The following is a 15,538-nucleotide window of genomic DNA, read 5'->3' as shown; positions in this document are numbered from 1 at the left end:
GAATCCTAGTTCCCAGGTGAAAAATAAGAAAACTGCAGTTTCCAAGGTTCAGGCTAAAGAAATAGTAACCAAACTTCCTAAATCCCAAATGAAAGAATACCCTGAGAGCACAACCGGGTCTCAGGAGTCACAGGTTAAGAAAATAGCTGAGGCCTCTGTGCCCCAGGTTGTGGGACACTTAACACTTCCAACTAAGAAATTGGCAACTGGACCACCTGACCCCCCAGGATAAGAACAATGATATTAGTTGCTTAGTGCAAAATATAAAGAAACAGTACAACAGTTAGGCCCTAAACAAGGGAATAATCAAGGCTATGAGTGTCATAAAAAACCCCTCCCTGATTCTGCTCAGTCTAATGAATTTATAAATGCTGTAGTCACCTGTAGGATCGAGGAGGGTGGGGCACCATTGCCTCTATATAAATGCCCATAGCTCCCACATTTCCCTAACCCTCATAACCAGGATGTATGGTTTCTGCAGGGTCTGTAAACTCTGCATTTCTGCAACACCCTCAGCCAGGGTCTATGGTTTCTGTATGGTTTGTGAACTCTACCTTTCCCCAACCCCCACAGCCAGGGTCTATGGTTTATCTACTCTTGTCCTATTTAATGCCTCTTGTCTCTGTGTACTTGTGATGCTTAGGTTCATGTGTCAACTTGGCCATGTGATGGTGCCCCAGACATTTGTGGCTAGTTAATAAACCAGAAGCCTGGTTTATTAAATCCTCAGCCAATCAGCTGCAGCTGTGACTGATTACATTCAACGAAGGGTGTGTCTTTTCATAACAAAAAATTCAATCAATCAACTGGATTTAATCCAAGGAAGTTGAAGACATTTAAGCAAGACAAATAGAGGACCTTCACTTCTTCTTCGGCTGATCATTGAAGCATTTCCTGAGGATCTCATCAAAGTTGCCAGTTTGCTGCCTGAGGAGATCATCGAACATCTTCATTGGAGTTGCCAGTTTGCTGCCTGCCCTACGGAATTTGGACTCATGCATACCCACAGTTACGTGAGACACTTTTATACAATCTTATATTTATAGATATCTCTTGTTGATTCTGTTTCCCTAGAGAACCCTAACTAATACAATACTCAAATAATAACTCATATGTATGAAACCCTTTGAATCTTCCAGAACTCTGGCTAAGAATAATCTGTTCTCCCCTGAAGGAAGTCTACAATACCTTCAAGTTATGAATCAGAAATTCCACCAGGTGACCCCTTAATTATGTCACCCCAATGTCAGCTGGAAGCAGCCAGAATGAATGACAGCCCAATTCCTAAGAATTGGAAATGAATATTGTTTAAGGGGGAAATTGTAACAGTGACTTTTAAAACTGTAAGCAAGCCGGAAATTGTAAATTAACCTTAAAATGTAACCTAAAGCAGCTTTTAAATGTAATCTTAAAATGGGAAGTAGGCAGGGGGTGACAACTTTTAGTCTCACAAAAGAGCAAGAAGTAAAGTCTGCAAAAATATGTAAATGTAAAGTTTGCATCTGTCACAGGTGTCACCTAGTTCCTAAAGGAAATAGGAAATAACTAAATTTTGAAATTCTCCAACCCTTTGTTACATGTTAACTAAAATGATTAACTCTCTTTGTCCAGCTCTAATGGGTTTAGCCAATTAAAGATCAGATTTGGGGGAAATTACCCCAAACCTCCCAAATATAGATAAGCCTTTCATCTATCACTCTTGTTGCATGTTAATTAAATGATTATCTCTCTTTGTCTCTGAATCTGCATAAAAGCCACTTGTAAAAACACTTCAGGGAGACAGATTTGGAAATGCTTCCCCTATCTCCTGTTGGCATAAATTAAACCCTTTTCCCCTTCTGGGAAAAAAAAAAAAAAAAAAAAAAAAAAGCAATTGGCCAAAGATATGATGGTTTATTTCTGAACTCTCCGTTCTATTCCATTGGTCTATATCTCTGTTTTTGTGCCAGTACAACACCATTTTGATTACTGTAGCTATGTAATAAGTCTTAAAATCAGGAAGTGTAGGTCCTCCAATTTTGTTCTTCTTTTTCAAGATGGTTTTGGCTATTCAGTGCCCCTTTCTTTTCCATATGAATTTGATGATTGGCTTTTCCATTTGTGCAAAGAAGGCTGTTGGAATTTTTATTGGAATTGCATTAAATATGTAAATTTCTTTGGGTAGTATCGACATCTTAACAATATTTAGTCTTCCAATCTATGAACATGGGAAGCTCTTCTACCTATATAGGTCTTCTTTAATTGTTTCAGAGATGCTTTGTCATTTCCTGCTTGCAAATTCATTATATCCTTAGTTAAATTATTCTAGATGTGTGATTCTTTGACTTGCTATTGTAAATAGAATGTTCTTTCTTAATTTCCTCTTCAGATTACTTCATTACTACTGCATAGAAACACTTCTGATTTTTGCATGTTAATCTTCTGCCTGGCCAATTTTGCTGAATCCATATATTAGTTCTAGTAGCTTTCTTGTGGATTTTTCAGGATTTTCTATATATATATATATTGTGTCATCCACAAACAGGGAAAGTTTTACTTCTTCCTTTCTAATTTGGAAGTTTTTATTTCTTTTTCTTGCCTAATTGCTCTGGCTAGAATTTCCAGTATACTGTTGAACAGCAGTAGTGGAAATGGGCATCCTAGTTTTGGTCCTGACCTTAGGAGGAAATCTCTCAGTCTTTCACCATTGAGTATCATAGCTAAAGGTTTTTCATATATACCCTTTATCAAATTTGGGAAGTTTCCTTCTGTTCCTAGTTTTCTGCGTGTTTTTATTAAGAAGGAGTACTGCATTTTGTCAGCTGTCTTTTATGCTTCACTTCAGATGATCATTTTTTTGTTTGCTTTTTCCTTTGTTCTATTATGTGGTATATTACATGAATTGATTTTCTTATGTCGACCCACTCTTGCATTCCTGGGATAAATTCCATTTGGTTGTGGCATCTAATCCTTTTAATTCCTGGTGTACTCAGTTTGCTAATATTTTCTTGAGGATTTTTGCATCTATATTTATAAGGGATATTGGTCTGCAGTTTTCTTCTCTTGTGATAGCTTTATCTAGCTTTGGCATTAGAGTGATCAGGTTCATGGAATGAGTTCGGAATTTTTCCCCCTTCTTCAATTTTTTGGAAGAGTTTGAGCAAGATTTGTTTAATTCTTCATTTAACTTTGGTAAAATTGACCAGTGAAGCCTCTGGTCTGAATTTTCCATTTTTGGGAGATTTTTAATGACTGATTCAATGTCTTTGCTTTTAATTGGTGCATTGATATCTTCTATTTCTTCTTGAGTAGTGTATGTAGTTTGTGTGTTCTAGGAATTTCTTACAGTGATATAGCTGTCTGCAAGCTTCTTCTGCATGCATGTCACATTCTGGGAAAACAAGTCAGAGAAGAGTATCTTGGTTCAGTCCTTCAGGCTGCCACCAGATAGACTGGCACAGACATACATGTACCCTAGTATTCACATAGGGTTTAGTCTTCACCCTCTAGAACCAGTCCTGACAGTGCAAGCTGGGTTCATACTGAGCTGGGATATGGGTGGAAGGTTCAGCTAGGGCACCACAGGGTTTTTCTAATGCTTTTGTCTTTTTCTTGATTTGGCACTGATCCAGTTACTGAAAACTGTTAACTATTTTCTGGAGCTCTGAGAAAGAATTGAATTGAACTTTTTGTCAGTATATAATGTCCTTTATGTCCCTTGTAAGAGTTTTTAACTTAAAAGTCTAATTTTTTTGATATTGATATAGCTACCCAAGCTCTCTTTTGGTTCCTATTTGTGTGGAATATTTTTTTCCATCCTTTCAACCTATGTACATCTTTGGATTTAAAGTGAGTCTCTTATAAATAGCATATAATTTTATCATACTTCTTTTTTTTGGGGGGGATGGGAGGCCCTCTTTTTTAAATTGTAGAAACACAAATACAATATAAACTTTTCCATTTCAACCACTCCTAAGGATTCATTGGGATTAATCACATTCACAATGTGCCCTCACCACCATCTGTTAGCAGAACTTTCCCATCATCTCAAATAGAAACCCCATGCTCATTGTGCATTAATTCCCCATTCTGCCTGCCCCCCACCCCTGGTATTCTGTACTCCACTTTCTTCTCTATTAATTTGCATATTCTAACTAGTTTATGTAAGGAGAACTGCACAATTTCTGTCCTTTTCTGTCTGACTTATTTCATTCAATATGATGTCTTCAAGATTCACCCATGTAGTGGCATTTATCAGAATTTCATTCCTTTTTAAGGCTGAATGATATTTCATTCTATCAGTATGATACAATGAATGATTGATATACATTGTATCAAGGATGATACAACATATATCAATGTTCATAGCAGCATTATTCTCAAGAGTCAAAAGGTGGAAGCAACCCAGATATCTATCATTATATGTATATACCACATTTTCTCTATCCATTTATCTGCTGATGGATATCTGGGTTGCTTCCACCTTTTGACTCTTGAGAATAATGCTGCTATGAACATTGATATATGTTGTATCATCCTTATTTATCTGTTCTGCCAAGCTCTGGCTTTTTATTGGAGTGTTTAATCCATTTACATCCAGGTAGTTACTGATAAAAATATTTTTGTATGTTTTGTACCTTTTTAAAACCCCTTCTCCACTCTTCTATTGCTGCCTTCTTTATTCCTTATTATTTATTGTGTGTTCTTTATTGTTTAGATCATCTTTTGTAGTGAGCCATTTTGAATTGATTCTCATTTCCTTTTCTGTAAATTTCTTGGACATTTTCTTTGTGGTTATCATGGGTATTACATTTGTTTGTATTGATACAAACTTAACTTCAGTAGCCAACACTTGCTCTGTTCCTATATCCTTCCATCCCTGCCCTTTATGTTGTTCTTGTCAAAAATTACATCTTTATACAAGTGTGACCAATAGCATATTGGTTTACAGTTATTATGCATTTGTATTTTAAACCATGTAAGGAGAAAAAAAAAGGTGTCACAAAAAAAAAACATGCAATATTACTGGCATTTATATTTATCCATATAGTTACCTCAGAGGTTTTTATTTCTTCATACAGCTTCAATTTACTGTTTAGTGTCCTTTCCTTTCAACCTTCAGAGCTCTCCTTATCATCTTTCATAGGGGCAGTCTAGTGATGATGAACTCCTTCAGCTTTTGTTTATCTGGAAATGTCTTAATTTTCCCCTCACTTCTGAAGGTCAGTTTTGCTGGATATAGTGTTCTTGGTTGCCAGTTTTTTGTTTGTTTGGTTTGGTTTTTTAATCTTTCAGCACTTTAAAAATGTCATCACACTGGCTTCTGGTTTCCATAATTTCCAATGAGAAACCAGCTGTTAATCTTATTGAGTATCTCTTGTATGTGATGAGTCACTTCTCCCTTGCTGATTTTAGAATTCTCTCTTTATCATCCAACAGTTTGATTAAAATGTCCTGTCTGGATCTCTTTGAGTTTATCCTGCTTGGAGTTTGTTGAACTCCTTTGCTGGGTATATTCATGTCTTTCATCAGATTTGGGAAGTTTTCAGTCATTATTTCTTCAGACATTTTTTCTGCCCCTTTGTCTCTCTCCTCTTTTTCTTGGAATCCTATTATAAGAATGTTGGTATACTTGATGGTATCCCACAGGTACCTTATGCTGTGTTCTTTTTTCTTCAGTATTGTTTTCTTTTTGCCCCTCGGACTAGATAATTTCAACTGTCTCATCTTAAAGTTCACAGTTCTTTTCATCTGCCTTCTCAAATCTGCTGTTGAACCCTGTTCTAGTTTGCTAATGCTGCTGGCATGCCAAACACCAGAGATGCATTGGCTTTTTTTAAAGGGTGTTTATTTGGTTACAAACTTACAGTCTTAAGGCCATAAAGTGTCCAAGGTAAGTCATTAACAATCAGGTACCTTCACTGGAGGATGGCCAGTGGTGTCCGGAAAACCTCTGTTAGCTGGGAAGACATGTGGCTGGCATCTGCTCCAAGTTCTGGTTTCAAAATGGCTTTCCCCCAGGACGTTCCTCTCTAGGCTGCAGCTCCTCATAAATGTCAACTCTTAGTTGCTCTTGGGGCATTTCTCCTCTCTTAGCTTCTCTGGAGCCGAAGACTGCTTTCAACAGCCATCTTCAAACTGTCTCTCATCTGCAGCAACTCTCTCAGCGTCTGTGCATTCTTCAAAGTGTCCCTCTTGACTGTAGCTCCTCTTCAAAATGTCACTCTCAGCTGCACTGAGTTCCTTCTGTTTGTCAGCTCATTTATATGGCTCCAGTGATTTAATTTAGACCCACCCTCAATGGGTGGGCTAACATCTCCATGGAAATTATCCAATCAGAGTCATCACCCACAGTTGGCATCTCCATGGAAACACTCAAAGAATTACAATCTAATTAGCACTGATACATCTGCCCCACAAGATTGCATCAAAGAATATGGCTTTTTCTGGGGGACATAACACATTCTAACTGGCACAAACCCCTCTAATGGATTTATCATTTTAGTTATTGTAACTTCCAACTCCATAATTTCTATTTGCTTCTTGTGCCAGTTTGAATGTATTATGTCCCCCAAAGCACCATTATCTTTGATGTAATCTTGTGTGGGCAGACTGTTAGTGAGTATTAAGTTGGAATGTTTGGATTAGGTTGTTTCCATGGAAATGTGCCCCACCCAACTGTGGGTGATAACTCTGATTGGACAATTTCCATGGAGGTGTGGCCTCACCCATTCAGTGTGGGCCTTGATTAGTTTACTAGGGCATTATATAAGCTCAGACAGAAGGAGCGAGCTTGCTGCAGCCAAGAGGGACACTTTGAAGAATGCACTAGAACTGAGAGAGGAGCTTCAGCCTACAGAGACATTTTGGAGATGGCCTTTGAAAGCAGACTTTTGCTCCAGAGAAGCTAAGACAGGACAAACACCCCAAGAGCAACTAACAGTGACATGTATGAGGAGCTAAAGCCTAGAGAGGAACGTCCTGGAAGAAAGCCATTTTGAAACCAGAACTTTGGAGCAGACGCCAGCCACGTGCTTTCCCAGCTGACAGAGGTTTTCCGGACACCATTGTCCACCCTCCAGTGAAGGTACACAATTGTTGATGATTTACCTTGGACACTTTATGGTCTTAAGACTGTAACTGTGTAACCAAATAAACCCCCTTTTATAAAAGCCAATCCATCTCTGGTGTTTTGCATTCCAGCAGCATTAGCAAACTAGAACACTTCTCTTTTTATAATTTCCATCTCTTTATTGTCATAGAAACTGTAAAATAATAAATGCATGTTTTTTTGTTTGTTTTTGTTTTTTTCATTTTCCCCCAGCATTTAATTTTGAAATTTTCAAACATACAGCAAAGTAAAAACAATTTTATGACAAATGCCTGAATACACACAAGGTAGATTTTATCATTAATATTTTGCTGTAGTTATTTTATTCATATCTGTCTGCCTATCTTGTTATCCATTCATTAATCTGCCATATTTTTAATGCATTTCAAAGTAAATTAAAAACATCTGTACACTCCCCTCTGAATACTTCAGCACATATACCATTGTCTAGAGTTCGGTATTTGTTTACATTGTTTATTGTTTGATGTAAAATTAACCTACAATGTGTATTAGTTATTAATTGTCACATAACAAAATACCCCAAAACTTAGCAGCCTGAAATAACAATAAACACATATTATCTTACACAGTTTCTGTGGGTCATAAATTTGGAAGTGGCTTAACAAGTTTACTCTGGCTCAGGATCTCTAATGAAGTTGTAGTCAAGCCATTGGCAGTCATCTGAAGGCTTGACTAGGGCTTTAGGAACCAGTACCAAGATGGCGCACTCACATGGCTATTGGCCAGAGGCCTTGGTTCTTCATCATGTGAGTGTCCTCATGAAATAGCAGTTGCTTCCTCCAGAGCAAGTAATCCAAGAGAACAAGGCAGGAGCTCCAATGTCTTCTATGGCATAGCCTCAGAAATCCTACACCATCACTTCTACAGTATCTTAATGGTTATTAGAATCAACCCTATCCAGTACAGGAGGTAGCTCTATAAGGATGTGAATATGAGACAAGACTCACTGGGGCCATCTTGGAGGCTGGCCACCCCACAAGGAAATACACATATCTCAAGTGGACACTCACTAAGTTTTGATAACTGTGTACATCCATGTATCAAGATAGAGGACATTAATGTCACCCCTGAAAGTTCCCTCATGTCCCTTCCCAATCAATTCCCAACTCCATCCTCCAGAGGCGGTTACTCTTCTGAATTTTTTCCCACCATGAATTAGATATTCCTGTTCTAGGATCTCAGATAAATGGAATCATATATGTTGTTTGTGTAAGGCTTCTTTCACTCAGCATAATATGTTTGAGATTCATCCATTTTTTTGCCTGTATGGTGAGCTTATTCCTTTTTTTTTAAATATTCATTTTTTTGAGATATTTTCACATACCATGCAGTCATACAAAACAAATTGTACAGTTGATTGTTCACAGTACCATTACATAGTTCTACATTCATCACCAAAATCAATCCCTGACACCTTCATTACCACACACACAAAAATAACAATAATAATAATTAAAGTGAAAAAGTGCAATTAAAGTAAAAAAGAACACTGGGGACCTTTGTCTGTCTGTCTGTTTCCTCCCCCTATTTTTCTACTCATCCATCCATAAACTAGACAAAGGGGAGTGTGGTCCTTAGGGCTTTCCCAATCCCATTGTCACCCCTCATAAGCCACATTTTTATACAACTGTCTTCGAGATTCATGGGTTCTGGGTTGTAGTTTGATAGTTTCAGGTATCCACCACCAGCTACCCCAATTCTTTAGAACCTAAAAAGTGTTGTCTATATTGTGTGTAAGAGTGCCCAGCAGAGTGCCCTCTCAGCTCCTTTTGGAATCTCTCTGCCACTGAAGCTTATTTCATTTCCTTTCACATCCCCCTTTTGGTCAAGAAGATGTTCTCCATCCCACGATGCTGGGTCTACATTCCTCCCTGGGAGTCATATTCCACGTTGCCATGGAGATTCACTCCCCTGGGTGTCTGATCCCACGTAGGGGGGAGGGCAGTGATTTCACCTTTCAAGTTGGCTTAGCCAGAGAGAGAGGGCCACATCTGAGCAACAAAGAGGCATTTGGGAGGAAGCTCTTAGGCACAATTATAGGGAGGCCTAGCCTCTCCTTTGCAGCAACAGTCTTCCCAAGGGTAAATCCTGTGGTAGAGGGCTCAACCCATCAAACCACCAGTCCCCAATGTCTGTGGACATGTTAGCAACCATCGAGGTGGGGAAGCCCAATACCCCTGCATTCTCCACCAGCTCCTCAAGGGGGCTCTGCATATTTCATAGAAACTGTGAAATAATAAATGCATGTTGTTTTAAGCTGCTAATTTGTGAAAATTTATTATGCAGAATCGAAAACTCATACAATCCATAAGCCAAGTGTGCCAGTTTGAATGTATTATGTCCCCCAGAAAAAGCCGTATTCTTTGTTGCAATCTTGTGGGGCAGATGTATTAGTGGGGATTAAGTTGGAACATTTGGATTAGGTTGTTTGCATGGAAACAACTGTGGGTGATGACTCTGATTGGATAATTTCCATGGAGGTGTGGCCCCACCCATTCAGGGTGGGTCTAAATTAAATCACTGGAGCCATATAAATGAGCTGACAAACAGAAGGAGGTCAGTGCAGCTGAGAGTGACATTCTGAAGAGGAGCTACAGCCAAGAGGGACACTCTGAAGAAGCTGAGAGAGAGGAGCTGCAGATGAGAGACAGTTTGAAGATGGCTGTTGAAAGCAGACTCTTGCTCCAGAGAAGTTAAGAGAGGACAAATGCCCCAAGAATAACCAAGAGTGACATTTTGAAGAGTGACATTTTGCAGCCTAGAGAGGAACGTCCTGGGAGAAAGCCATTTTGAGACCAGAACTTTGGAGCAGATGCCAGCCATGTGCCTTCCCAGCTAATAGAGGTTTTCCAACACCATTGGCCATCCTCCAGTGAAGGTACCCAATTGCTGATGTGTTACCTTGGACGCTTTATGGCCTTAAGACTGTAACTGTGTAACCAAATAAACCCCCTTTATAAAAGCCGATCTATTTCCAGTGTTTTGCATTCTGGCAGCATTAGCAAACTAGAACACCAAGTAAATGAACCTCCACCCATACCTCATATGCAAAATGAATCATAGGCCTAAATGTAAAACTATAAAACTTAAAGAAGAAAACAGAAGGAAAAAAACAAAACCACTGAAACAAAATCACTAAACACAGTTGTATTTGGGCAGATGGTGGTCAAGATAGGAGCTAAGGCAGGTGATAGATGGGAAACACAGTTGTGGCCCATTAGGTCTTTGAGATCCAGAGCTGCCTAAGGCAGTATGGAAATAGCAGCAGCCTTGGGATTCTTGATCTCTCTAGTTGCATCTCTGGTTCCCTTTGATCTCCCTTTCCTCTCACTTCCCCAGTCCTCTTCGAATTCTCTAGTCTGGTCCAAATCTGACTGCCTTAGATAACACTGCCCTCCATGGGTCAGGGTCCTTTGCCCCAGGCTCTTTTGTAGATGTCTGACCAACATATGGATGCCCAGTCCTTTTGTCTGTGCCCATCTCTGGTCTAATTTTCCACACCTGTTCACAGTCAACCAATCACCACCTAGTAGGGGCCATGGAGGGACACTGGACTAAATAGGTATGGTGACTATGACAAGAAGCAGGTCTCCTCTCTGGGTCTTGACCTCCTCTTCTGCTCAACAAGGGCTGAGTCCCTTCTGCACCCACATTCTGAGGTTCCCTGGAGACACACACAAGCTACTGTGGCCCTCCAGTGCCTCCCATGCCATCCCTGTAGCAGTCAGCTCCTGCAAAGCTGCTGGGTCTGCAAGCCTACACAAGCTGCAGCTGCCAGGAAGCCCTGTCTGGGAAGGCTGGAAAGCAACTCTGTAAAAACCAGGTGTTAGAGGCAGGAGAGGGGGTTGCACAAAACTTCCTGGGAAGTGGGTACCTTTTAAGCAGAGCCTTCAGGGAAATAGGCAGCTCAGCCCTGAGTCATCACTAACAACCTGGGCCAAGTATATTCCTAAGCATTTATGTGTGCCAGAGAGTTGCAGGGTTGGGGAAACAGGTAGACACAAGTATATGAATGGCATTTGCAGAGGGAGGCACAAAGGGGTCCTACGAAACCAGAGTCAAATGGAGACTGCTGGGTACCCAGACTGAGTGGTAGGGAGGAACTTGAAGTTTACACAGCCTTGGCTGATCCCAGGTCAGTCACTGATACAGCCCTCACATCACCCCCACCTGCATTTCCTCACCTGTAGACAGAGCCACCGGGAGATAATCTGTACTCTATTTGCCTTCATCTCCCCTTTGTTTGGTTTGTGGGATTTCAGTTAACATCAGTGCACGCACAGACGGATTAGCTAGCCTCCCAAGTGTGAGTGGATGGAGGAAGGTGGGAAGGGGATTGTCACTCTTGGAATGGCCAAAGGACATGAAAGCTGTTACACAAATTACAAAACATAAATCTCAGTGACCCTCTAAACATGCTAACATTTTCACCAGGCTAGAGAACTGGAACAAAAAAAATCCCTGGGACTATGAAAGTGGGGCACAGGACTCTCCCTTACCCCAAACAAGGGGCCACGCCAAGGCATCCAGCCAATGTATGCTGGATATGGGGGAGGATCCACCAGACCTCAGAGAAGACATCGGAGGCAGAAGACAAGGGTATCGGGTGGAAACCTTCCAGGACAGCTAGAGGCAAGGCTTATGCTTTCCATCTCTCCTCTGAAGCTTCTGTTGCTCTTCATGAGATGTAGGTCATTATGGTAATGAATCGGAGCAGGTACAGCTGGGAGATTATGAAAAATGTCTCAAGAGAACTGTTTGTGCGTGTGTGTGGGGGGGGGGGGTATTTGTTTGTTTTGTTTAGTTGTTTATCCCTATGAGCTTTAGTCACTTTTTACTCATTGGAGGTGATCTGAGGATGTCATTGTCTGCTCCCTGTAGTAAGAGCTAGCCCCTAGGTGCCCAAGCCCTAATGTGACAGGTGATAAAGATGACCCAAGATATTAGGGCTTCACCCTGGAAGACTTCCTGGAGGTGAAGCATGTGGGTGGGTGAGCCGGTTTGGATGTATTATGTCCCCCCATGTGCCATGTTCTTTGATGCAGTCTTGTGTGGGCAGACGTATTAGTGTTGATTGGGTTGGAATCTTTGGATTGAGTGTTTCCATGGAGATGTGACCCACCCAACTATAGGTGATAACTCTGAGTTATTTCCATGGAGGTGTGGCCCCGCCCATTCAGTATGGGTCTTGATTTAATCACTGGAGTCCTTTAAAAATGCTGGCACAGACCCAGAAGCCAGCTGGCTTAGCTCAGAAATGCTTGGAGTTGTGAACCCCTGACATTGGCTACAGCCAAAAGAGACATTTTGGAGATGGCCATTGAAAGCAGACTTTTGCTGACATTGCTCCAGAGAAGCTAAGAGAGGACAAAATGCCCAAGAGCAACATTTTGAAGAATGCACAAGAGCTGAGAGATGAGCTGGAACACAAGCTGAGATCAGCAGACGCCAGCCACATGCCTTCCCAGCCAACAGAGGTTTTCCGGATGCCATTGGCCTTCCTTCGGTGAAGGTATACTTGTGTTGATGCCTTAATCTGGACATTTTCATGGCCTTCAGACTGTAAATTTGGTAACCAAATAAACCCCCTTTATAAAAGACAATCCATTTCTGGTATTTTGCATAATGGCAGCATTAGCAAACTGGAACAGTGGATTTGAAAGGCTGTAGTGGCCACGTGTCATCAGAATGCAGAGGGACAAAGCATTCCAGGTAGTGCTGGGAGTGCCAAGGAGAAACAACAGGGCCCCAGCAGGAATTAGCAAGTTGTGTCCCAAGGATGGGAAGAAACTAAAGCATCATCAACCAGGAGGAAGAGCTGCCAAGCAGGTCAGGGTCAGGCAGAGCAACAAAGACCAGAATGTGTCCTGCTCTGGCGGCTGTTGGGATCTGCCTTCTGCCCACCCCACATCCCCTGCCATCAGCCCATCTGCCACCCAGTGCTCCTCCTGCCTCCTTACTCGCCCTCCCTGCTGGTGCTGAGCTGCCTGCCAAGCATGGGTTCCTAGCCCAGTGGGAGCAGAGAAGAGATGCCTGGAAGGGTTAGAACTCAACCAGAGGCCCAGATCTCTGGTGCAGGCTCCTGCCTCCCACCAGCTTCATTCATTCAAGGATTGTTCTGAACACAGAACCTGGAACTCTGCTCACTGACAGGAACAACAGACATGGTTCCTGTTCTCCTGGAGCTTATGCCTCAGTAGCAGAGTAAGACATAACTCAAACAAGCATATAAATAGTCGTAACAGCAATGATGATAAATGTAAAGAAGAAAGTACGGGGTGCTGTAAGCCTATAATGAGAGGGGACAGGAAGAAGGGTGTTGGTTAGTCTATTAGTTATCTCTTGCTGAATAGCAAATTACCCCCAAATGTAGTGCCTTAAACAACAGTAGGCATTTATTATCTCTCATTGTTTTTGTGGGTCAGAAATATAGCAAGGGCACAGTGGGGATGGCTTGTCTCTGCACCAGGATGTCTAGGGACTCGGCCAGAAGATTTGAAGGCTGAGTGCTAGAATCATCTGGAAACTTGTTCACTCCAGTGTGGGCCTAGCTAGGGCTGTTGGTCAGGACATGGTCGTGTGGCCTTTCCATGTGGCCTGTGCTTCCTCACACATGGTGTTGGGGTCAAAGGATGAGCATCCCAAGAGAAGGAGCCAAGAGGACGCCATATTGCTTTGTACAGGCTTTGGAAATCCTGTCACGTCTACCATATTCTACCGGTCGAGGCAGTTATCAAGTTCCACACAGGTTCAAGGGGGAAGAAACAGAGCCTACCTCAGAAAAGGAGCATCACTGTCTTGTAAGAAGAGCATGTGGGATGGGATATACATTGGTGCATTCATCTTTGGAAAATAGTAAACGCCTCCCAGAGCAAGCAAAACTTCAGGCCTGAAGGATGAGCTGAAGTTAGCCAGGTTATGAAAAGGAGCATTCCAAGCAGAGGGAATGGCATATGGGATGATCCTGAGCTGGGAAGGGGTTGGGCACATTTGAGCACAAGGGAGGAGGCCCTTATGCCTGGAGTGAGGTTGCCAAGGAGCAAGCAGTGAGCCTGGAAAGGGAGGCAGAGCCAGAGGGTGTGGTGCTCCACAGGCCATGGATTTAGGTTTGTAGCCTAAGAGCATCATGAGCCAAGAAACAACTTGATCAAACAGCTCATTCTGCTGCTGTGTGGAGAACAGGGAGGGGGCAAGAGTGGGCAAATGGAGACGGACACATGAGGATCCACGTGCCCAGGGTGGGAGGAGAGAGGACCGATCCCACGCAGGGACATAAGGGGGGCTTCCAGACAGGACAGTGCCCGACAGAGAAGAGGGAAAGGTGTCCCTGAAGGGGACACAAGCCAACGTGAGCACAGGTCAGGCCATGGGAAACTGCCAGACCCACTGAAGGAAACTTGTAAAAATACCTTTAACAGGCACAAAGCAGCCGAGGCACTCAAGGTAAAAGAAATGGCATGTTTCTTGGTATTTCTAAATCAAATTTCTTGGTCTTTCTAAATCAAATTAAATTCATTTGGAGCCCCACTTTACCAAGGTTGTTGAGATCCAATACCAGCCATTTATTGTGGCTTTTCCCCTGCCTGGGGTTGTACAAGGACTCCCAGCTTCTTGGCTGGGACATCCCTGCTGCTGGGACTGCTGGTTTAGACTGGAGAGGTCCATTTGAAGGCAGAGGTCTCTGGGCCGGGTTTGCCACACAGGTGTTGCTGAGGCTGCTACAGACAGGAAAGCCTTTACCCTACAACCACCCTATGGACCGAAAGTGCTAGGTTTGAGGGGCACCCAGGTCTCCACCTTGAAGAAAACCGCCATCGTTCTGGACTCCAGCTCTTTGGATTGGTCCACTCCCCTCTCAAAGCTCATGGCCTCATCTTCTCCCCACCATGGACAGCCTGTCCAGTCCTGTCAATGGACATGCCCTTTCATAAGACAAAGCCCTCTCTGAGGAACTCTGCCTGGAAAACACACGCCATCCATTTCCTCCCTGGGCTTTAGGACCATCACAGTCCTGACTTCACATCTGAGGGGATGCTTGACATGCTGGGGTGGAAAGCACACCCAGGTGTTCTGGTTTGCTAATGCTGCCAGAATGCAAAACACCAGAAATGGATTGGCTTTTATAAAAGGGGGTTTATTTGGTTACAAAGTTACAGTCTTAAGGCCATCAAGTGTCCAAGGTAACGCATCGATAATCGGGTGTGTTCACTGGAGGATGGCCAGTGGTGTCCCGAAATCCTCTGTTAGCTGGGAAGGCATGTGGCCGGCGTCTGCTTGCTCCCAGGTTGCATTTCAAAATGGCATTCTCCAAAATGTCTGCACCAGCTTCCAACGGCTGTCTTCAAAATGTCTGTCTCAGCTGTTCTCTCAGCTCCTGTGCATTCTTCAAAGTGTCCCTCTTGGCTGTAGCAAGCTCGCTCCTTCTGT

At 42.4% G+C, this 15,538-nt stretch overlaps 1 protein-coding gene across 3 annotated transcripts in view; it reads left to right on the top strand.

Moving 5' to 3' along the window:
• Positions 1-15,538, top strand: part of N4BP1 (NEDD4 binding protein 1) — a 108,110-nt gene that overhangs the window by 74,011 nt on the left and 18,561 nt on the right. Inside the window, exon 8 of one of the 3 annotated variants that reach the window (XR_005213780.1) lies at positions 644-665. The exons of the other annotated variants lie outside the window; for them this stretch is intronic. The gene's annotated coding sequence lies outside the window, so the exon portion shown is untranslated. Of the gene's footprint in view, positions 1-643; positions 666-15,538 lie in introns of those variants that run through there. 3 annotated transcript variants of the gene reach the window in all.

The sequence above is a fragment of the Choloepus didactylus genome, chromosome 22 (assembly GCF_015220235.1).
Source record: "Choloepus didactylus isolate mChoDid1 chromosome 22, mChoDid1.pri, whole genome shotgun sequence".
NCBI lineage: Eukaryota > Metazoa > Chordata > Mammalia > Pilosa > Megalonychidae > Choloepus > Choloepus didactylus.
Note: the sequence above shows the minus strand (reverse complement) of the source record. Positions and strands in the feature narration are given on the sequence as shown.